Source organism: Cygnus atratus, chromosome 13, assembly GCF_013377495.2.
Source record: "Cygnus atratus isolate AKBS03 ecotype Queensland, Australia chromosome 13, CAtr_DNAZoo_HiC_assembly, whole genome shotgun sequence".
Lineage (NCBI taxonomy): Eukaryota > Metazoa > Chordata > Aves > Anseriformes > Anatidae > Cygnus > Cygnus atratus.
The window spans coordinates 9,260,410-9,284,960 of NC_066374.1; the positions used below are offsets into that span (position 1 = coordinate 9,260,410).

Below are 24,551 nucleotides of genomic sequence, written 5' to 3' on the forward strand. Positions count from 1 at the left end.
TTGCAAGCACAGGCACGGCTTTTCCTGTGCCACCTCACACATAATATCAGTGCGGTTCTGCAGAAATTAGAAGCTCGCAGAGTGCCAGTGTCACAGCCCCTCTGACTGCCACAGCCATTCCTCATCCTCCAGCTCCATGTAAGCATACTTCTGCAGGAAAGCAGAGGGTGTTGTGTACAGAAAAAAAGGATTCTTCACATAGATATACCCAATCCAAAGCTATTTTGATCTTTCCGTTGGCTTCTGGGCTTTGCAGTGGGCTGACATAATTCAGCAGAGGAGCCCAGCTAGGATGAAATCACTTAAGCCTGAGCCTGACAAGTGAGCAGAGCTGAGGTTTCAAGACAGCCAGTCACATGTTAAAATCAAACATATGCTCAAGTGTTTTTTTGGATCATGGCCATATTGAACCATAATGACCTAAATGGATTTACTCCCCAGACAAATTTGCCCTTCCCTTTCCTCCTGCACACACATACATTTTCACCCCGTACAATCACATACATATGTCTTTTTCTAGTTCTTAAGTGCTACTTTTATTGAAAACTTTATGGCTTGTTTAATCTCTTCTAACCATGGCTTTATTTCCTCTCTTGATTTCCTCTATGATTCATCAACTCCTACCCAAAGGATTTCAATTTCACTGTACAAATTTAATCAAAGCAAAATTGTTAAGGCTTATTAAAGGAGCTGTGCTGTCTCTTTGTGCTCCATCATCTTGCCCCCCACCCCAAGAAAAGACAAAGAAGGTGCTGAAGATGCACATTGGGTAAAACTGCTGTCTACAAATGGCAGCAATAATGTCTTTCAGCTCACTGCTGGTGAAATTTTTTGCAGGTATGTGGTCCTGATGTCTAAAATTATAGGCATTTAAATGTCAGGTAGCAGGGGAGAAAAAAAAAGAGGTATGGTAGTAGAATAGCAAAGAACTGATGTCTTGGTGATAGTTATAAGGTATTTTATTCCTTAAAAATAGCACAGCTTTACAAAGTTGTTATCTTACCTGATAGGAAATAAAGGGCTGCTCATATTTTGCAACTTATTACTTGTTGCTTGTTGATTACATAAGTGTTTTTGAATGAGGGAGCACTCTAAGGTCCTGACAGAAGCTAAACTGACATGACTTCTGTCTTTCCTTTTTATTATGATCATCAATAGTTCACTTGTAAGGAATATAATTGCTCTTTGTGACTGTATTAGACATTCTTCTGGGAGAGCTAGCTAAAATTTGAGAGCAGAAAAGCATTTCTGGAAAAAAACAACAACAACAACAACCCACACTATGCCAGACAAATCAATAATAAGCGGATAAAACTGAATTTGAGACTTCTGGGTTGGGTTAGAACCTAAATCAAGGCACTATTGACTCTGTAAAGCCTGTATTTTAAGAGGTGGCTATACCAAAATCAATATTACCGTGACATATGTTCTTGCTTTGGTGGAAATCTTCCCATTAATTTGTGCAAGCAAATCCATTCTACAATTATATTCCTTTTCTTGAGCTAAAGTCTTCTATTTGGTATGTGTGATCAATGTGCTGTGGCTCTATGTAACTTAACAAAAGGTGGATTGTACGTGGTATCACTCACCAGTGATCTCTACTTATGACATTTAAGAAGGAAATGAAATATCTATGCAAATTCTTCAATGTGTATATTATGTACAACTCATATAAATTCTCTACCAGCTGTTCACCATTACCTCAGAAATGATTCTTTTCTAGAAAAAGCATACTTGCATACATTGGTCATCAGAAACTAGAAGCATGAACTATGCATTAATGATCTAATGCTTTACACTTAGGCAGTCTCCCATCCAAGATCTTCATATTCTATCCAATATGAAATTCCTTAATTGTGCCACATCTCTTTGAAAGGTAAATATTTGTATTCCCATGAAGATTTGAGGGCAAATGAAAATTCTACCTGCCTCTGCTCTTACTCAGGCATGAGTCTTGTGATCACAATCACAGAATGGTTAAGGTTGGGAGGGGCCTCTGGAAGCCATCTGGTCCCATCCCTGCTTAAGCAGGGACACCCAGAGCAGGTTGCCCAGGACCACATCCATGCAGCTTTTGAATATCTCTTAAGGAGGGAGACCCCACACTGTCTCTGTGCATCCTGTGCCAGGGCTCTATCACCCACACAGTAAAGAAGTGCTTCCTAGTGTTTAGACGGAACCTCTTGTATTCTAGTTTGTGCCCATTGCCTCTTGTCCTGCTGCTGGGCAGCACTGAAAATAGCATTTTCATAGGTATTTGTAACTGCTAAGAACCCCCTGAGCCTCCTGTTCTCCAGGCTGAATAGTCCCAACCATCTCAGCCTCTCCTCACAGGAGAGGTGCTCCAGTTCATTGATCTTTGTGGCCCTACATTGGACCCTTCCCATTATGTCTAGGTCTCTCTTGTAGTGGGGAGCCCAGAACTGGACACAGCACTCCAGGTGTGGCCTCACCAGGTCTGAGTAGAGAGGAAGGAGCTTCTCTCTTCACCTGCTGGAGATACTTTGCCTAATGCAGCCAAGAATACTGTGGGCACATTGCTTACTCATGTTCAACCTCATGTCCACCAGGAATCGTAGGACTCTGTACTTCTCCTTGTTGAGCTTCGTGGGATTCTTGCAGTCATTTCACATACGCACATCTTCCAAATTGCATTCCTAAAAATACAAGTTAGAAAAAATGGTTTTGATAATATGACTGTGAACACCTTTTTGTACAATTAATACCCACGTACTGTTTGATGCCTAGTAGTGATTACTTCTGCTTCTGCAGGAGGTAAGGTACACTTCAGTGATACTGCACTTGGCTAAAGCACTTGAGCTGATCCTGACATTTAAGGAAGCACAGTGGGGTTTAATAGCTTAGCCATAACTTCATGGTTCCTGTGTAGAACTAATTTGTGTTGGCCATTTTGGAGCATACCTCGTACAAAACAGTCTCTTTGTGCACCTGCCTAAACAGACTTGCTTTAAATAATTTTGAAAATAAGGCTTCTGTATCTTTACATTTACATTAGCATTTCAAGTAGACACAATCCAGTGTTAGCTTGCTATAAAAGCTGCTCAAAAATCTGAACCTAGTCTCCAAAATTAAACCATCAAACACACCATCCCCAGGCCCCTCTCTTCTGCAGGATTTTAGAACAAAAACCATCACCAATCTTTTGAAGAACTGTTTAGTAGAGCAAAACTACTGCATTCCCAGTAGCTCATTATGCTAGAAAAATGCGTCTGTCATCACAGGTAACATTTCCTAACTTCCAGTGTCTCTGATTTTTTGCATGTGCTAGCAGTCCTCCCATATCTGTCTCATAAGTATTCTGTGTGTGGTATTTATGAGATAATATCCAGGTATGATGTTTAATCTCTTAGCAGGAAAAAGACAAAAACAAAAACAAAAACCACACAATGGGCTTACTCAGTAATTCCTTCTGACTAGTGCTTTGAAGATCCTATTTTCCATCCTCCGATATGACCAAATTATTACTTCAGCAAAACTGGTAGGCTGCAGTGACAACACACACACAGCTGAAGTATTAATAATAGCTCATTTCACACATATGCACATCCTCCAAATTGCATTCCTAAGAATAGAGGTTAGAAAAACCTATTTGATAGTATGAATGTGAAAGGGTATTTTTGTAAAATTAATACACACATGCTGTTTGATGCTTAGTACTGATTGCTTCTGCTACTACAGGAGATAATGTCTATTTAAGTATATGAAGTAACTATATTGACTGTTAGCCCTGTGATCCCAATAAAATAAAAGTTTTGAATTAGTAGATGGTTCTACCATCATTTTTTTCAGGACATTTTAATGTGTCAGAGTTAAAATCAAAATTTTTCCTGAGATAGAAGGAAGAACTGCACCCTTCTGGGTAAAATGGTCCCTACAGAACTAGTGAAATATAAGCTTTAAATTTGTATGCATTGTAAAATACAGTTCACTGCAGCATGATAAAATGTCTAACAAAAGGTAGGTAGAATACACAAATGCTTGAGGGACTGGAGACTTCCTCAGTAATGTGTGATTGTAATAATGAAGTTCAATAACGAACGATTCATTGCGGCTAGAGGTGGTTAGAAATGTAATGGCTGCATCTTCTCCTGATGAATTGCTTTATCAACTTCTCTGAGATTATGTCATATTATGGGAAGTTTCCAACAGGGGACTGAAAATGCAGAAACTCTCTTCACAAAGGAAAACTGCACGGGCGATCGCCCTAGCTTCCACACAGCTTGCACTCTAAATTTTGCTGAAGGAGCAGTTCATTTAGAAGCCAGATTTGGTGCCTGAGTCCCACAGAGCAAGGGGCTGGGCAGAATTAGCTCTTCAGCTCCCCTCAGCTTCCTCTGCCCCACAGTGGATGCCAGTTATCGCCCCTGTGCCATCTCTGCATTATGCGAGGCCACTTTTAAGAACCAGGTCAGTATCTCATGTTAAGAGTAACCAGTCAGAAAGATCCATTAACCTGCTAAAAGAAAGTCATTTCATAAAATAAATCAATTTGTACCACCAAAGGAACTATTAAAATTTGACAGGCAATGTCACAGTTTTGGATGGAAAAAAAAAAAAAAAAAAAGACCTGAAGAGGTCTGATGCTAAATGGCAATGATTTCATTCAATACCACTAAGCAATTGCTATCTCTTGTTTGCAGTTTAGGAATCTCTTTGGTTCCTGAGAATACAAAACAAGCCAAACAGGCTAGCAATGTACCTTTACTATGCTTTACCTATATGTAAATAGTTTGGACTGAATAGGACCCTGTCTAACTTTATATAATGACAGATAAGAGTAGAAAATAGCTGTGTTCCTAATTAATGAATTTTCACTACAATAAATTTCTTCTTGTGAAGTCTGTATGACAGATGAAGATCCAGTTACAGGTACACATAACCACCTGAGAAGCAAATAGTGCCATTAAAATATTTTGCCAGTGTTCGTAAACCAGTGCTTCCCAGAACTCCATCCCTGTCAAGTAAATAACTTTTTGTTTCCTATTAAATGCAGGGAGTACAGGTTACTATGGTGATCAACAGAACACAGAATAAACTCTGATTCATCATAATTGCCACATGCTAGAGGAAAAAAAATACCTGAACATCATCTGCCAATTTCAGGCTGTATCTCTGAAAAATATTTTGAGACTGTAAAATGATTTGATGATGTCCAAATATCACAAATATGAAAGTGCTGCAGTAGTTTGCCTCTTCAAACAAAGAAACACAAACAAAGGTGTTTCGGGTCTCAAACATTTTAAAACTCATAATCACAAGCCTTAGATTTTTTGTCCTTTTATTCTATACAGTGAAACATGGAACTCTGATACTTGCAAAGACCTGCAGAGAAATGCACATTTTCACACACACGCATCTTTTTTTGGTCAGGGACTCCTCAACTTTGTCTGCTGTGCACTGTCAGTGCCTGGTTGTTTTCAATCCCAGTTACTCTGTATTTTGTGTTCAAAGGGCCAAATTGTTGTCATTGGGTAGCCACTGAGCAGGGGCTGCTTTGATGTCAGATTTGGCAGCTTCTCTGTTTTGATAAGGACACCCATGCTTTTACTTTTGCTTATTTGCACTCATTGTTGAATTTGCATTACCAAGGCTTAAGAAAATACTGATTAAGAGTAACATCTTCTTTCTCAGTAATCTACACTTTAATGTGTGTAGCCAACACACTCATTTTTCAAATGCATACAATGACTTTCACACAAAATTAAACACGTTATAGTTATTTCTAGTCATTCCCAGGGTTAGTTTCCAGTAATGCAAAACACCTCTGATTACTGTAGAGTTCTGTGACAGTACATCAGAACTTCTGATGGGCTTCGCAGCATTGTTGAAAATCCTTTAGAAACAAGGAGGGCAGTGCTAGGGCTTAAAAAAAATGGGCATGCCTGGGGAAAAGCCAATTGTGATTGCATGACTTTAAATTCTATACCATTTTAGAATATTTCAGTTAATTTTAGCCTCAGTATTTCATCAGATCTACTAACTATTCAAATGAATTAAAACAGAAAGATCACCTAACAGTGTGCACACTGACATTCAGAACCCAGAAGTCACCAAAATTTCTACCCACTTTCCATCAAGACCTGAGGGCAACTTTGGTTTTCCCTACTGTATCCATCCAGTCTAATAAGTAATAGTTTCTCCTCTTGCTACCTCTGATGGGTTTTTGAGGGGGATAATAATGTACTTTTTAATTGTAAGGCTGCACGGGGGACTGAGTGAAAGTGATTGAAATAATTTATAATCCAATGTAAGATACCAACTACTGCCCACTCTGGGGTCTTCGAGCTCTACACAGTTATTTCTAGCAGGTCTCTTTCTATCAGTTTTATCTCTGGTCCCAGGCTTGCTCTTCCCACAAGCATTCATAGTGAATTTAAGTTACACAAAGCGCAGCACAAAATTCTTTTACACTCTTAACAATTCATAAGGACATGCCAGTGGGTTCAAAAATATGTGAAGCTTTTTCTTCAAAAGGTTGAAAAACAAGAGATTAAAAGGCTAGTAAAATCCAGAGCCCATAGCTTTTATCACTTGATGGTGTTACAAAGGATGTTTCCTTCCCAGCTGAGTCTTGCTTACCTCTAGTACACCAATTCTCAGCTGGAGTAGCTCCTCTTTGCTACCAGGGAAAGAACTGCAGACTCTCTCCAATGCAGTCTTTTGTATCTCTAAAGTGAGAGAGACAGAGAGACAAAGGGAAAGAGAGTGTCTTTCATATTTCATATTATTGGCAGCCTTTCCTGAATTTCTTAAGGATTTCGAGTCGATTATCTTTATGATATAAAGATAAAGTTGGGATTTTTTTTTTCTTAAAAGACATGCTACGATTCAAACAAAAGTCCTCTGATTTATGCCTCGGATCAGACTATACTCTAACTGTATAATCAATTAGCCCAGTTATTCAAAAGGTAACAAGTGACCCTGGTATTGTACATGTCCATTACAAGGTTGCTCTTATTTCATAAGGTAATTGGTGTCGTTCTGGTGTCATTCTCTTAAGCCATCACTTCTCCCTAACATGGGTGTCTTTTGTCTTTAAAATGCCATTTTAGATATCGTCAGCACTTGCAGTCTTCTGGACAGTACATTTAAAATTGAAATAGATGTGTCAAATATATCTAGACACTAAAACGGAACTAATTCAATGGAAATCCATGCGGATAAACAATGCAGTACCAGCCCTTCTCTGACCAGAATGTCATTCTTCATTACAGCCTGGTTGGCATGACTGCACCACAACTGAGACATACCCTCCAAAAGCACCAGCCGTTTTGATTGCCCCTTCATAAGAGAAAAAAAAAAGACAATGAGCTCCCCAAACTTAGCTGCCTGCAATTTTAATAAAGGGCTCCATCATTTATGACTAATATCTGTGTATGAGTAATGTCTTCTGTGGCAACAGTATAAACAGTCCTTTTAACCATGTTTTTTTTTAAATTGAAGAAACATGGATAATGGGTACCCGAAGAGCTGCTGAGGCTAGATCTCCTGCAGCTCACAAGCTTCAGCCTTTTATGAGATGAATATGACCGCCACTCCCCAACTGGTATATATAGAAATGCCCGTGTAATCCTCTGTCTGTGTCTCTCTAAGCTCTGTTCCGTGTATTCATCTCTTCCTGTTTTTACCTGGCACTATCATGGAAAGCAAATGTAGTAAGAATATGGGCATGCCAGCAAACAAAGCAGTCTTCATTTCAGAGAACAATCTAGTCATTTTTCCACATTACTCCAACATCAGTGAAGGCTCAGGCAATCAAAGTTGTCAGTTATGCCAAACTGTAGACAGAATACATACTTAAAATCCTGGATTAAACTTTAAATCCAGTTCGTAGTTTTGCTACTAAGTTTCTTCCTCTGTGGATTTGCCCATGAGATTTTTTTTTTCTTCCAGTTTTGCTTCTCTAAACAAATACAAGATTTTCCAGCCATGCCTACAGCACAGGCTGCACACAGAAATGACTGGAAGGCAGTCAGACACAATGGTAAGTCAGACACAAGGGCCATTAACAAAAAGCTGGATCAGTTTGACCACAATGTGTTCAGGGGCTGCTGTTATTAATTTTTGTTCGGTATTACATTCTCCGGTATAAATTATAGGGGAAGAAAATCATAAAGAACACTCATAAAGAATATTTGATGAGGGAAGTCGGTGCCTTAGTGGGAGATTTCAATGAGCTATTTCTTACCAGGGATCAGCTTCAAAGCAAGGGCTGTGCACAATGTTTCAAAATCTACCAGCTGCTGAGACCTACGCTCAAGGTGGGCTTGCTGTGAGTGGAGATAAAGGTAGACAGACCAATATCTTTAAGCTAAGCCTCTGTATCTTTCCATGTCAAAGCAGGCAACAACACAGGTCCGGGATAAAAATGTTTTAACAATGACTTCCCATGCAGGAACTTCAGCTTAAAAGTGCCATGAACAGCCAAGTAACTGTGAGGATAAAACACGGATGCTGATGCACCAGATCCTGGGGTTTAGCTGTCCTACCCAGAGCACTTGGTGTGTTCAGCCTCACTCTTTCCATGGGGAGAATAAGCAGCACCTGCCTCTTGCAGCCCTCTGGCTCCGCAGGACATTGGGCAAGAGCAATGCAGCCTGAGAGAGTGTTTGCTTCTGCCACACTGTCAGCCTTCCTGTCCAGCCTCCTCCCTTTTTCTAGCTCTAGGATCCCAGGCTGCATTTCTGTCAGTACCTGACTGGCTCAGGAAAGCCTGCAATACCAGGACAAAAGGAACAGATTTTTGTTTTCCTGGTTGTTCAGTGATACTTCTTGGATGTGCTTGCAAATGGCGTTATTTTAAAAGACAACTTTGCTACTTGGCTCTGTGCTGGAGGGACTTCAGGAGTCAGTGTCATCTGTTTCACTAGCGTCAGTGTGTTGAAATGAGAAGACACATTTTTAATTTGAGTGTTAGGAATGAGGAATTTTTGCGTGTTTGTTTTCTTTCATTGTTGTTGTTTTTTGTCTCCACCTTGTTAGTAAGTCCCTGGAAATTTTCTTACACAGACGTTTTATTCCATATTCCAAGCACTGTCTATTTCAGTGAACGCTTGATATTGCCTTACAAATCGAAAATCATTCCCCAAGTTATTGTAAAGGCTTAGCATGGCCTGCAGCAGGGTTGTTGTGCCAATCAGCATTTCAAGTATCCTCAGTCTTGTAGCTCAGGTATAAAACACCGTACACATCTACATCTATCCTTCTATTTGTCTTTGATTGTTCTGTATGGAACGTTTTTAGGTAGCAAAGGAAAATTTTTCCTTTCTTTTCACCATTCCTAAGGGCTTTTTCTTTGCTTGAGCAAAATGATGAGACTCCTGATGAGTTCCACTCATCAGGAACTCAGTAGATGTCATCAAGATTTTGCTGCTGCATGTAGGTATACAAGCCAGCAGAGCTTCCTGGAAAACAAGAGACCCTGAAGCACAGATAATTCAAGAATGTCTGCCCTGGGCCTCTCTTTGCACCTATGAGCACCCGCATACAAGTGTCACAATAAGTTGCCTTATCTAGCACATGGGGCAGCTGAGATATTAACACACAGTACACTTGCTACCCGGCAGTCGATGTCCCAGAGCAAAACCAAACAGGTCGCTCCCCTTTCATGCACTCCCCACAGCGTACTTAACACGGAGCACCCCAAAGGGGTATCTTCATAGCATAGTTGATATATTTTACCCTTATCCCTTAGTATCTTCTTAGTACTGTCACTGAATGAATACACTTAGGCCAGTTTTCTTTAGACTGTGCAGCGGCCTAATTTTTTTGCCTTGCAACTGCACGGAGTATTTAGCTGAGTAAAGCAGAAAAGTGTCCAAGTGTCCACATGGATTTCTTTCAGAGCACAGCTTCCAATTCCAAAACACCTGTAGTAAACTGGCTTCAAACATGTAGATGGTTTGAAACTGGCCCCTTTATCCTACTACTAACATCTGCAAAAAACAATCACCCTCTTTTCCCTCCTGACACACAAAAAGATGCTGTTGTATTTCAGATTGTCTTGATGAAGAATGAATGTTAATGCTCTAAAGTGTAATTCAAATGCAATTAGGGAGAGATGTTATTAAAAATCCTATTAAAAATGACGGAAGTTCCAATTTTATGTTACCCATTTTTAGAATGCCTAAATAATAAAAAAAATGCAAGTGCAAGAACTGTACCCAAATAAATTACATTTTAATGGTGGAACTAATCATATTTCTACTTAGTTTTTAACATTAATTCACTAAGGGTGAATTTCACCCTGAGTGAAATATTCTGCAATCATAATGTTTTGAATTAAACTCCAGTGAATACCTTCTTCCTGATTTGTAACAACTGATTTGATGCAGGAGGTGGAAAAAAAGAAACCAACAATTTCTGGAGTGGCCTGTCTATATGGCACTTAATTAATTGGCAGTTCATTTATTACTGAGTTCCTGTAACACTTCTGATAGGATTATAGGGAACATTACAATAAACTCTCTATTGTGCTTGAAGCAGGAAATAATTAGCTTTCAGTTTTCTTCAGCTTTAACCAAAATCAAGCAGTCCTGGCAGAAGGAGAATCTGAATTTCTATTTCAAAACACCATTATAGGCTTAGCAAAAACAGAACAAAAGAGATGTGGGTGGTTTCAGAACCTGAGACCTCTTCAAACTGTTAACAAACAGATTTCTGTGGTTGATTCCTTGCAACTTCTTAACCAGAAGGTCTAAACAGGATGTCTGGAGCTCAGCTGTGTGTGCTTACAAGATGCTAAGCAGCTCCCAAATGGTCCTGAAGAGGTCATCCTCATCGCTGGAGCCTCTGGGTGCAGTGATGCAGCCATTCAACGTGCTTTCTGGTCCGTCTGGCATGGATTGAGTGAAGTCGTCACTGAGCACGGAAGTACCCACAAAATTGCTGCTTCAGTTGCCTCCTGCCTGCTACCATAGGCAAGTCACAAAGCATGAGTCTCAGACTAGTTCCAGCCTTGTTCTGCCTCTCTTTTAGACAAGACAGAGTAATATCCAGGATTATTTTTACTGAAGACTATGCAGGAGACGACATCTACCATAAAACCTCTGGTTTATGTGATACCAAGGAAGGGGATCTATATGATGTCAATTCTATATTCCATTCTCACATTGCTGTTGTTTACTTATCCAGGTCCTTTAAGACAGACAAAAGCCTACATAAAAGTGTAGATCCATACAAATGTATAGATTGTCACTAACTGTCTTTAAGCAGAAAAATGGTGATTTTGGAAACTGCTACTTATTTCTCTTCTAGCTTGAACATGTTTTCTGTTTGGTGAGGAATTAAAGACGGCTATGGTTCTGTTTCAAAAAATAGTCCCATACATATTTCCTAAGGGTAACTTTTCTTCAGTACCAGTCTTAGTTTTATTATCTGTTATATCATTTCAGGACAGCTGGGTTGTGGCAGAGCAATTCCACAGCTCCTCACGGGATCAGCCCAGTGTAAGTCACACACTTGGCTATAGCTCATCGCTGTGACATACCGATACTGCCCTGCAGGATTTAGTGCCTGGAGAAGGGATATTTATACCCAGAGGAGAGGGAAGGTTGTAGATGAGAAGATTTCTAATGAGTGGCTTTCACTCATAACCCCGATCTGCTTGTATTTTATTTCCCTGGGGGGAAACATTCCAGTTAAGGCACCTTAGGCTGCCCAAGGGTGAATGAACATGTTGCAACAATGATGGAACTACTCTGGGCAATCAGGAGGTCAGGTCTGATGTCTCCATTTCAGAAAAGGAAATATAATTACACTCCTCATTGGACTACTTTTATTTCTTCAAACGGCCTGTGGGTGGTCCCCCACTGCCAGGATCCTTCAGAGGCCTTTGTCTTAGTAGTGGCACTTAGATGACAAGAGCTTGGAAGCAACAATTGCTCCTTTGACCTGAGCATTCAGCGACACATTCAGGATTTTCCAGGCTGTTCTGCTTAGGAGAAGAAACGTGTGCTGAAGGCTGGTGGCTCTTTGAAGCAGACCTGTGATTTTTTTAAGAAAACAGACATGTTTCCCTGAATGCTGGAGGAATCAAACAAGAAGCAGCAGCATCTCTGCTCACAGTGCTCACAGCTTCTTTATGTTGGTCTGCCAGGCTGAAATGTCCTCTCGTGTTTGTTTGTTTTTTCCTCTCTCTGTTTTTTCCTCAAGTCTGCACTTCAGAAAAGTAGAGGTGTGGTCTCCCTCTGTCTCACACACACTTAGGTACACACACACACATTGCTTCTACAACAGCAATATCCTCCGTCCCTGCGATTAGTGGTCTAGAGTCACTCCTCACACAGATTTTCTTGGGGCAGGATAGGTGCAGGTAGGTTGCTCTAGCACATTTTTAATCTAAACATTTAGCAGCATTTCAATATTGAGAAAAAAAAAAAAAAGCCAGCTGGGTCGCATCCTATACATTGAACTCTGTCATCTCTTTTGATTAGCAAAGTGTGAGACAAAATATGCTTTGCTTTGTTTTTAATGAAAAAGTAATAAAGATCTGACCTAAAAGTAATAAACGTTCTGACCTGACTTCGGTGCAGTAATGAAGGTACATTGCTAATTCAGGCTTCATTGGATCACCAAAATAATTTGGAAGGCAAATATACTTTTATTAATATAGTGGTTTTGTTTTATACTATTTCTTTACTATACAACGTTAATACAGTGTGCCTGGCTTCACAGGTTAAGCAGCATATTTTCCATAATTTTATCTGGTAGTGTAATGTATTTTTTATTTCTAAATCTATGTTTGCAGGAAACACTAGAAAGGTGTTTCTTTTCATGGCAGGGCATGTGCAGTTTTATTAGAAAAAAAAAGACTATACACAGTTGCAGTTTCTGAGCTGTTCTGCAGAAGTCTGAATCTGTTGTGCAGAAGAAGTCTCAATCCTACCTTCTAATTTACCTAAATTTTGTATGCAGCTGTGGTAGAAATGGGTTATTTTTGGTGAGAGAGAAACAGGAGGAACGTATTTATATAACTGCTGCCCCCCTGACAGATTGTACCAGTCCATGAGTGAGTTATTTATACATTCTCCTCTGAGGAAAACACTAATAGAAACCATATCCTCTAGCAGCAATCTCAACTCATCTGCTTTCCTGGCTTTCTCTAAGGTGATGGAGGAGTTCTGGTGGGATCACACCTCCTGTGTAAATGGGATTTCAAAAGACACCATTTGTTGAAGTATAACTCAACACTCTTGGGCACATTTTTCATCTGACATTGACTGGACAAGACAGAATCCCTATTGGAAAGAGGAAATGTTGACTTTTTGTTCTAGTGTTTAATCAAGAAGTATCTGATTTGGCAACAAATCTGCTAACTAGTCTCTTTGCTCCATAAGCATTTCAACTACATTTAATCACTCTGACACCAGACTATCTTGAGAGCTCTTTGCATGATTGGTAGCAGAAGAGGAATTATTTGCCACAGGTTGGTAGTTAAGATTTCATTTTTCATCAGAAAAATTCAGTTTTTATGCAGAGGCATGCCTCTCCCTGGACTGAATGAGTGCTGTGTGCACTCCAAAGCAGCCTGGCTTTAGTTTGTCCTAAGAGCTCTACTGGAGCCCCATCTGAATTGAAGAACAGAAACTGAACATCAGCACCGAGGATTGGCTGTAAATAGGCGTGGAAAGTCTTAAACCTTGCAGAGGCACATGGCTGGAGTTGCCACCTTCCAAATTTTTTTGGCTTTCACATTTTCCCCCAGGATTCAGTGCAGATGTACTCGTCCTAAATTATAGTGCTGACTTTGTGGAGTCCGTCAGAATTCACATGTTCTGTGCATAAAACCCCCTCACATCAGCCACACGTTAAGCTCCTTACCCCAGAGAGTATCCCAGGCATCCTACCATGGCTGCAGGCCTGCAGTTCCTCTTCCAGGGGCTGGCAGCAGTTGACAAGGCTTGGACACATCTAATGCTCATCCAGGGAAGGGGTTACAGTGGTGACAGCCGGTTCTTCCATAGCTCATCTATGCCTGGGAAAAGCAGAGGGCCACGTGCCAGAGTTTATTTGTGATTTAGCATATACGTGCAAGGAAGTTTTTCTTTTTAGCATTACAAGTGACAGAGTGGAAGGGTGAAGTAGGATTAGTGTTCTTGGTCTGCATTTGAGTAGATCTGGAATAATTCTTCATAAAATATAATGGATATTTAATAGACGGTTGAGGGTATATCTTAATTAATCTCTCTGCCAATTAAAAGATGGAAGTTCTAATTAAGATGACCCCAAAGCAATTATTTAGACTCGTGTATTTACATTAATTAGACTACCAAAGCATTAAGAGTAAGATTATGACTTTGCAGAAGTCACAAAGTCCATTTTCCATGTTGAAGTACTTCACTACATACTACATTTTCTCACAGGGGAAGACCTCACAACACTTGCATTGTCTCCAGCAGACTATTAATTTTGTCCCTCGGGACTTCAACTCTAAAATCAAATTAAGAGAGACTAGTAATTGTGTTGAAGTGATGGGTCACAGGCTTTGCTCTGATGATGATGAGGATTGAAGTAGAAATATTTATTTGTCATACACAAAGTGGAAGTCCCCTTCGAGGTGACAACTTTTCACTCCCACTTTAGTATTCGCTGAACTAACAATGAATCAAGTGTGATTCATTGTTAGTTCACTGAACTACTACTGTTAGTGAACTACCACTAATAGTGAACTACCATTATTTAGCATATGAATTTATTTGTGCTTTATTCTTTTCTAGAGCAAATCTAATCTATTCATAAAATGCTTAAATACCTTGCTGATTAACCAGTGTAAGTTAACACCATAAATACTGTTAGAAAAACATACGGTTCATGACTCAGCAAGATATTTAAGCACACGCTCTCAGCAGAACAATTTGAGTGATTCAAGAAACTCAACTGGTGCAGGAGACGGGCTTCCCACAGCTGGTAGCTTGTTGAACTGAGGTCTCAATAGGTCTAATTTGATGAAATCAGTTTCCAGTGGTCCCAAAAGTCATTGTCTGAATTAGTCAATTCATAAAATTACACCCCTTCTATATAGATGAACATTGTAAACTGTCAAATTCCTTGAAAACCTTTCAGAGTATGTTTGGAATTGGTGTTTATAATTGTTAACAGCATTGTGTAATGCAACAGAGAACTATATTCTTTTAAAATGTTCTTGCCTGTCAAATTTGTATTTTACCTGTTCTAATGCTCTCGGTATTTTAGCAGAAAGAAGTAAAAACAATCTGTTTTTTAAATTATTGAAGGAATGAAAAATATTGTATATAGTAAGATGATTTTCTACAGAACCAATTGAAACAACAACATCTAGCATTTAAACTATTTTAGAGAATATGTTATCACTCTTGAAAAAGAACAGGATGAAAATCAGAAAGCTCTTGGAGATGGGTATGACAACTGGCATTTCTGTGCTCGGGAATGCCCAGCTGATATCATGGGAGAGGAATCAGAGACAAGTTCTCCTAAAAAAACTGTAATCTGACTTAGCTGCAGGCTCCATACAAATACCAGTATGCCTTCATTTAACACAGCTCTTATAGTTGCTGCTATTTAACTTTCCATCTGCAAAATTTCATCAACTTTATACAAAGCCATGCCCACTTCTCAGCTTCCAGCCACTCCAAGTACTAACATACATTCTTCTTCTTGTATACTCTGTATTCATATACTGGTATTCATAGTAAACTATGTCCTGGTCTAAAACATTGGTTTGAAACAAGGTGAAAAATCTAGCTGGAGATTGGGGCAGGGTTACTGATTAATCTTTGTGTGTAAAGTATTCTGAAAAACAGACTAAATCTGCTCACATTTGAAATGTCAGAATTGGACTACATTCAAGATATTGCTAGACTCTTGGTATGATATCAACAGGACAGCAGAAGGATAAAATCCTATTTTAGGATGATAGGATGAGAATGCCTGGAAGGATATGGGCTGTAGTATCGATTTTGACCCAAGCAGAGGAATGAATATTTAGTGTCGTCAAGTGTGTTCTGGTTAAGAGGAAAAAATGGTGGAACTGTTGCATTTCTATTTATTGGTAACTGGGTACAAAATCCTGTTCTGAGCATTAAAAGAATCAAGTGAGGCTTTTTTTTTTTTTTCCTTTTTTTCTGTTTATAGCTCCAAACTTCATTCAATTGCCACTTTAACTCAAAAATCTACTTCTTTAATCTGTTGTCAAGGTCAAACCCAGGTGTTGTTCAGGCTCTGCAAAAATCTCTACTGCCTCACTCGTCCATGTGAGTTCCCTGTCATTCACACATACACATTCACACATGCCTGTACAATACACAGAAGAAACCGTGAAGCACAGAATACTGAAATGTTTGCAATGTTCTAGAGTTGCCTTTGGCTATGGAAAGGATCATGTATGTCCTACACGTCTTAAATGAAAAATTCAACCCAAACATTTTGAAATGTTTAATCCAACCAATAAATACAGAACAAGCAAGAGAAGGCAGAAGAGATTTCCTCTGCAAGCCAGTAAGACATTTAACAAAAACACAGCCAGAATTAAATTTTCTTCTAAAGTGTTAGATTATCAAAGGTAGATACCAAATTCGGTCACTGAACAAAAGGAATTTTAGTACTGTGTTAACTGTACATTTCAACCTACCATTTTGAATTGTGGCAATGCTTCTAACATCTCCATAATGTGTGAGCATGTGTATACGTGTTTACACAAACTAGATTTCTTACTGAGCCTAGACAGTGGAAAAAATTATCTGCCTGCATAAAACGCTCAGTTGCATAGTGGAAAATTCCACAGTCAACTGGGATTTGCTCTTCAAAAATGTCCCATACTCTCTTCAAAGACACTTTATCAAATTTTAAAGACAATTTTTCTGTGTTCTTATTTTACACTTTCCTAAGAAATATAAAGTTTTTTTTTTTTTTTTAATTATTTTAAGTTGTGGTGGTACATTCAACTTCCTACCTTCCTTTTTAGATGTGGTGCTCCCACCCTGAGCATCTGTGAGTAACGCCAAACAGAGAATTATCAAGGTTGCATAACATGGGGACAAGTTATTTCACAGTTGAATAGATCTAAGCTCTTCAGGCAAGAAGAGAGAATAGAATCCATGGTGAAGAAGTGACTGTGCTCCTCCTTGGTGTTGGGTGGGAAATCCATCTTTACCTAAAGGTGAAGCAAAATACAGCAGAATACAATTGTACATGTTTTCTTATCAGGAAACTTTTTTTTTTTTCCTGGTGATGAAGGACAGGTATGAGATAGTGACAGAGAGACAGTGTGTGTATATGTTTATAAATATATAGATATATATATTACAGGATTTTATCTTAATTGATCTGCTATGTTGATCTTCCAGGAAATAATAGAAAAATCAGGTTTCAGTAACTCAGAGTAGAAAAAAAAATTGCCTTTATGCAATAGGCAATTAATTTTCCAAAATTAATACACCTTCCACTTTCATTGTATAATGTGGAATACCTTAGATCATGAAATCTAGTGAGCTTTACCAGCTTTTTTCTTACAACTAAAAAGCACCCACAGTCTGGGTGCACTATCAATGGCCTTACGAAAAAGCACACAGGAACATTACATTCTGTACAGAAAACCTTGTGGCTATGTAGCAAGACTGCAAAATATACTCACCTAGCTTTTCTCCTTCTAGAAAATCAATGTAAGTCTTTGATTTTAATTCAGCATTGTATCAAATGAGTTGTCTAGGTATGGTAAGAGATCTTTGCCTGGCAATTCAGCCTCTGGATGGGCTGTTACCCATTTGTCAGCATCTAGAGACAGGAGAATGAAAACAAGTCAAGGGTCAGATCAAAGACTTGGCACAAGAGTCAGGTATTTCAGTTTTAGAGAAGCTAGTGAGCTAGTACAAACATTGTCTTGAATGCAGCTGGTAGCCTTAAACAGAATCCATAGTTCTCTGAACAAAAATAAGGCAACCACATCCCTGGCACTGAAGGCCTGCAGGAAGAACTTACTTCACTGGTAGTGGCTGGGGGGACATGATCCCAGACCCAGGAGCCCTGACATGCTCGTTACAAACACACCAGCAATGAGGTCTAACTTACTTTTCTCAGACGGCTTCTCCATTTGTGGTGTCTTCAGTTTTAAAGGAAGACACAAGAAAGGAAATGTGGGACAATTTCCTGCCCGCCCCCCTCCCCCTACCCAATGCCATGAATACTTTCAACAGGCAAAAAATATCCAAACTGACCAGTGTGTTCCACTCATAGCTAATCATCGTAGGAGGAATTACAGTGTCTTTGTCATTTTTCCTGAAGTTTGCAGCACATAAGTATCATTTATATCTATGTTCTTTCTTATAACAGCTTTGAAACAACCACTCACCACTGAGATATTCCATTAGTGTCACGCTGGGAATGGAATATGTTTCTGGGTTTTATAAATTGACTTTGAACCACAGCCTCGTAGCTGGTCTTACTCTCAGGATTACAGCTCATCTCACAGTCAGAAGGAAGAGTGTTTGTGATGCATTTCAACATTTCTTCTGCCTCTGAAGCTAAGGTAGCTGCTGGCTGACACCTGGCTGCTTTGATCCTGAGTGCACAGTGAAACAGTCAATACAGTCAGACGGGTGCAAATCATGACTCAGTCCATGTTTTTTCCGTGGTCCTTGCTTGCATGAGGAGTCAGTAATCTCGCATCTTGTGAAACAGCTTACTCCCTGTCGTGGACACAAAGAAGGAATTATTTAACTCTGCTTCTCTGACTTCCCTTCTATCTTAGCCAGTGTATGTCCCAGGGGCTCAGTGAAAGCATGACTGAGCAGCAGCCCAAGGAAATGGGATTTCTCTCTCATAAACACTTCAGTGTTCTGGCAAATGAATTATAACACCACAATCAAAAAATAATAATAATAAAAAAAAATCAAGTGGTTGTGGTAATTATTATTTGAAGATTTACCTGTTCTTACTTGGGGTGGGGGTGGGGGCAGGAAGATACTCTTTTCAAGTACTGAATGCACAGATGGAAGGATTGACAGCTATTTTGTCTCTGAAGTGCTCTGCTTCCCTTTCAGAGTATACCTGGCATCTTCAGTGACTTTAGTGAAGTTTAGAACTACTAAACTCTGATCGAAAGGGCCAGAGTCTACGCAAAATCTGGATTTCAGTCTTATTTCTTCACTTTCACATGTGGAACATATTATTTACTGCTCTGTGGTCAATCTTGGAGGACAATGATGACCTCACATCATTTGATTAATGCTCTGACTACTAAATGTTTACAGACCAGCACTTAACTCCATTTCTTCTGACCACTGAGTCATATAGTATATATTTTTTGAACTTTGTACCTTTTTCATTTGTAGTAGAATCTTCTTTCAGGAGTGGGATAAACAACTTGAAAGGAACTGACTGCGAAGAGAGGTGATTAACTGTCTGGGGAGGGATGTAGTTGTGATGGAGACAGAGAGAGTGGCAGGGCTGTGGTGGTGTGGGCAGGAAAGCTGAACTGACCGCTGATAATGGGAAGGCAGAGGAAGGAAGGAGACACTAATGCTTAGTAAACCACTTCGTAAATCTGTGCTGATGACCTGAGTGAGATGAGGAAAGATCCATGCCTTTATCAACACCTTGCTTTTTTTAACATGTACCAATTTACTGGCATTCACACAGTGACATAATGGGGGTCACAGTACCAGGACTGAAAGGAGCATCAGTAGCACTAGAGGCCCTCATTAGCTGCCATTGTTTCCAAGGACTTTGTAGGAGAATACCATGGAATACATATTGTAGTAAGCAGGAGCCAGTGCTTTCTGCCCTCAGAGATGGCTTTCTGAAAAGGAGACTATTCAGAAATACTTGGTCATATCACATAACATTCTGCAATGAGCTTCACTGACTTTGTGAGAGACCAAGGTGTTATTCAATGGATATTGAAAGGCAGTTAAATGACAAAGCAATTATCAGACATAGTCAACATGGGTTCATAAAGGGAAAGCCCTGCCCTAGTAATTTGATCTCCTTCTGTGATAAAGTCACCCACTTGGTGGACGAAAGGATGGCAGTGGATGTAATCTTTCTCCATTTTAGTAAGGCCTTCGGTACTGCCCCTCACAGCATCCTTCTGGATAAATTGTCCAACTGTGAAATAAGCAGGTTCATGCTATGCTGGGTGATGAACTGGTTTGATGGTAGAGCTCAAAGGATTGTAGTGAATAGGGCCACATCTGACTGGTAGCCGGTCACCAGCAGTGTTCCCCTGGGCTCAATTCTAGGGACAGTTCTGATCAACATGTTTATCAATTATCTGTATGCAGGAGTTTAATGTATCCTTAACAAGTTTGCTGTTGATGCTGAACTGAGAGATGCTATTGACTCCTGGAGGGATGGGAGGCCTTGCAGAGGGGTCTAGATGCCCTTAATAATATGTTTTAATTTTGGTTAGCCCTGAAGTGACCAGGCAGTTGGACTCGATGATCTTTATAGGTCCCTTCCAACTGAGCTATTGTACTCTGTTAACATTAGCAGGATGTTGCCCATAACAAATCAGGAGGCAGTTTACTCTTTTTAATAACGAGAAGGTAAGACATGTCTAGAGTTTGTGTCAAGCTTTCTGGTCCATCAATGACAGATCCAGCAGTGAGGACCAGACTACAGTACAGCATTTCTTCAATGTTACTGCAGAAGAGCTTCTCTTGGTCACTTCTTCAGTTGTCTTGTACATGACTACCAAAGCAGAAGTAAGAAGCTATGAAATCTAAAATACAACATCATATATCTTCTTTGTATTATTGTAAACCATTATACAGAATAAAAGCAAGGTTGAGTTGGGTCCAAATTCACTCAGAAAACTTTGTCAAAACATATTATGCAGTAATACGGACAGAAAAAAAAAAAAAAAAAACCAAAACCAACATCTTGTTAGTTCCTATTTATTTAATGACAATATAAAATCTGAGCTATGTGTTTTGTGCATCAGAAAGTAATTGTGTGTGACCAATTTTTGCTCTTGGAAGAATTTTACCTTGTGGCTACATTCTATTTGAGATGATTTCAAGGGATACTTTTATCACCTACAGGCTTTTCAGTGGTTTGTACACTTACTGAACAAGTAGGGGAAGAGAGAAAAGAGACTTTGTTAATACATAAATTAACTTTCCAAGAAAGTTGGGATTCATATAGCACATTTAAAAGCTGTGCAGGCCTTTTCAGTGAATTTGATGATATCACATGCTTCCCAGTAATCTGCTGAAGATCTCCCAAACTAGTGAGAGACACTTCTGCCTCACAGACACTTGAAATATCTTGAAAACTAGCCCAAGTTTCCCACAATGGCCAAATCCATAGGGAAAAAAATATATCAAAATAAATAGCAAGTGCATACCATTGTTTACTGGATTCTGGTAGTGTACATTTGATTCAGTAGATAATTGACATTTCAGAATTAAACTTGCTGTGAAGCTGGAAACAAAGCAATTGTACCCACAGCCACAAATCCCTATGTTAGTTTATCATCAGATATCTCAAATAATTAATGAAAATCTTGTATTAATATCCTATATTTCTCAGTAGCTGTGCAGACCAAATTAATATGGAGTGGGAATCTGGAATACATTATTTGTGGGGCGTTAAAGCTGAGGGTGTTGCTTTAAAAATTAATTTGAAAGATGCAATTTGTTAACGCACTTTTTCATTATACATTTTAATAACACAGATAATATAATGTGCTATCTTTTGTGCTTTGCAGAACTGGCCATGTAATACTTAGAATGTGAAAACTGTGTCACAGTGAAAAACATGCTGATCGAAATTACAGAAAGATGACCCAGGATTTTAAATAATACAGCAAGTATACCGAGCAGCCTGGCAATTACTGAAGTCAATTACCAGGTTAGTTCTAAAGAAATGCTTTCAGTGCAAGTTAGATAACAATAAGGTAATTTTATCTTTTCTTTTCACTCCTGCCACTCAGAACTACCCCAATATTTGAAATATCTCAAGGTCTAAACAAAAAGTGGCTGTGTTGTACTAGTTCAGTCAGAGATTCAGGCATTTAGCAAAATCAATAGGTTCTGGTACTACCACTGTATTCTATATATTATGACTATTGTTACTAAGATATATCCAAAAATTTGATTGGAAGTCTGTATATTTAGGGATTCTTAAAAGACCACTTGAAAGCTGAGCTTCTTACTACAATGGAAATTATCATTAAAACTCTTTGAAAATAGGCCTTTAAAATACATATAATTCCCTCTCTGCTCCAACGTGTTTTCTAGAGATAAATCAGAAGAAAGGAGAAGATATACAAAGGGAAAGATAATAAAATTGAAAGTAAATGAAAAGAGTGAATTTCTATTTTCTTTTCATGAAAATTACTTGTATATTTTGCAAAACACCAGGCTAAAAGGCTAAAATAGGGATTTCATCTGAAAATGTAAGCTTGAAACAACTTTGAATAGTTTATTATTTAATATCTTTTTTTAAAGTATATATTATATACTTTATACAGTTCTACAGTTTTCTTGTAACATTGATTAGAGAGTAAGAGAAATGAAAAAAGAGAAAGGGAAGAAGGGATGCTATGGATTTCCATTAGTGCTACTGTTGGGTGTGGTATTTTATTGCAGCAGTAATCGCTTTTCCCTTTATTCCCTTCAAATCTCCATGTTCTCTGAGGCCTTCCCAGTCCACTCTGTAAGCTGCCATTTATTTCTTTTAAAGTAGAAGAACTGACCACAATTTCTATCTCAGCTCACCTCCAGCCTCTACCAAGGGGATGAAACAGGAATAGAACAAATCTTCTCCACGCTAATGTAACTTTTTAATATATAGATATATGTGAGTGTATATATAAAAACCAGAACAATAAACATCTCAAAATCCCTGCTCTGACAACAAATTCTCACATCTAATAACTGATTGAGATCAGCTCTGAAAAAAGACAGTTACAAAGAAAGGCTTTAGAAACCCTACTGAATAATATTCCTCACAAAACTTCTGTAAGACAATGCAAAATAAACTACAACAGAGTACAGGTAAACAGTGTACATACCTCAATATCAGCATTTTCATGTGGCTATAGAAATCCCGTGTCACTGGCCACTGGGAGACACCTCTCAGCAATTCGGAGCATTCCTCAGGGAAAATATTCTGGCTTTTTTCCTGCTGTTTTTTTTAAAAGACCCAAGAAATTGCTCTGAAGTGTTTCCTTTCCCCTGGCAAATGGAAATATAAATATTTTATATGATGATGGTGCAACTTAATATATTTTTTGCAATTGAAATGTCATTGTATTACCAGCACAATGGGTCAAATTTGCCCTGAAGGGGTTTATGGTGACAGAGTGATACCAGGGCTGGGAGAGGATCAGAGCAAGGTAAATATATTGATAAAATGGGCACCAAGGGAATGGCTTCTCCAGAAGGCATAAACAAATCCCAGAGCCTCCTTTTATATTTTGATGTGTAATCTGGGTAAACAAATGGTGAAATCAGCTAAACTGTGTGACACATATTTGATGGAGGGACAATGACAAGCAAAGTTTGAAGAATCTGAGCCTCACTGGCTAGACAAGCAACCCTCTTGCATATTCTCACTCCTGCCTGCCAATGTAGTCAGCTGCATTTCTTTTCCCTTTTATATTTGCAGCTGGTATAGTCCAGGAGCAGCAAGTGAATAAGTAACCAGGAAAGAGCACAGAAAATTAAGATACAAAAGAGAAACACACATTCTTTTCCTTCTTCCAGAACGGAACAGAAAACAAGTTTTCTGGAAGTACATGTACATAGGTGGTGACAAGGAGTTTCAAGGCCAAAACTGCAATGGATGATAGGGGTGACTTGGTCCTTTGGGTGCTTGAGGTCTGGTAGAGATGGAAAGGGCCAATTTGGGCCTCATGGATATGAGCAGATAATTCTAGACATACACATCAAACACAAGGTACAAAGACTTCGGTATAATTTAGGCTGGGTGAATCTGGACATAACTGTCCTCTGTCTTAACAGAGGATGTTCTTTTTTTTTTTTTTTTCTTATCATGTTCTTTTGCTCTCAAGAGACTGCTTTTGTCCTTTTTTTCTCGTACAGTAAATTGGTCTTCAAGTTCATTCAGCAGGCCCAGACATGGGTGAGGAAGGGGTGAAAGAAGTAGCCTCTATTTCCTCTCCTTGCCTATTAGAAGATAATATATATGCTGGGTGCTGAATTTAAACTGCCTTCTGATATGTGTTGTCAGTCAACTAAAGAGAATGTGAACTGAATGTAAAATACCATCTCATTCAGGTGGAGTATTCATACAATTTGTTGAATGTATTTGAACATGGAAGATGCAAAGCAACAGTAAATTCTTCCTGAAATCTTCAATCTGCACAGAATTAGTATTTAGGATATACAAAAGGCAAGATATATCTGCATACAGAATGCAGTTAACAGCCTCCTCAAAGTTTGATTTCTGTTTTACTGATTCTTTCCAACCTATGGCATGTAACAGAAGACTTTTTCTATAGGGCTATGTGTTTTAAATACGATTTTATTTCATGTCAGGGAATTCAGTGGTTCAGTAGCCACTGCAATGCGTAAAAACCATTTCTG

General features: G+C 39.0%; 1 long non-coding RNA gene across 1 annotated transcript; it reads right to left on the reverse strand.

The window, feature by feature from the left end:
• Positions 1–1,105: 1,105 nt before the first annotated feature.
• Positions 1,106–17,763, reverse strand: LOC118245601 (uncharacterized). Its single transcript, XR_004777898.2, has 5 exons — positions 17,630–17,763; positions 16,949–17,149; positions 13,843–13,996; positions 6,601–6,689; positions 1,106–2,657 (listed from the first exon to the last, which is right to left on the reverse strand). It is a non-coding gene; the product is annotated as an uncharacterized LOC118245601 (long non-coding RNA).
• Between the last annotated feature and the right edge of the window lie 6,788 nt (positions 17,764–24,551).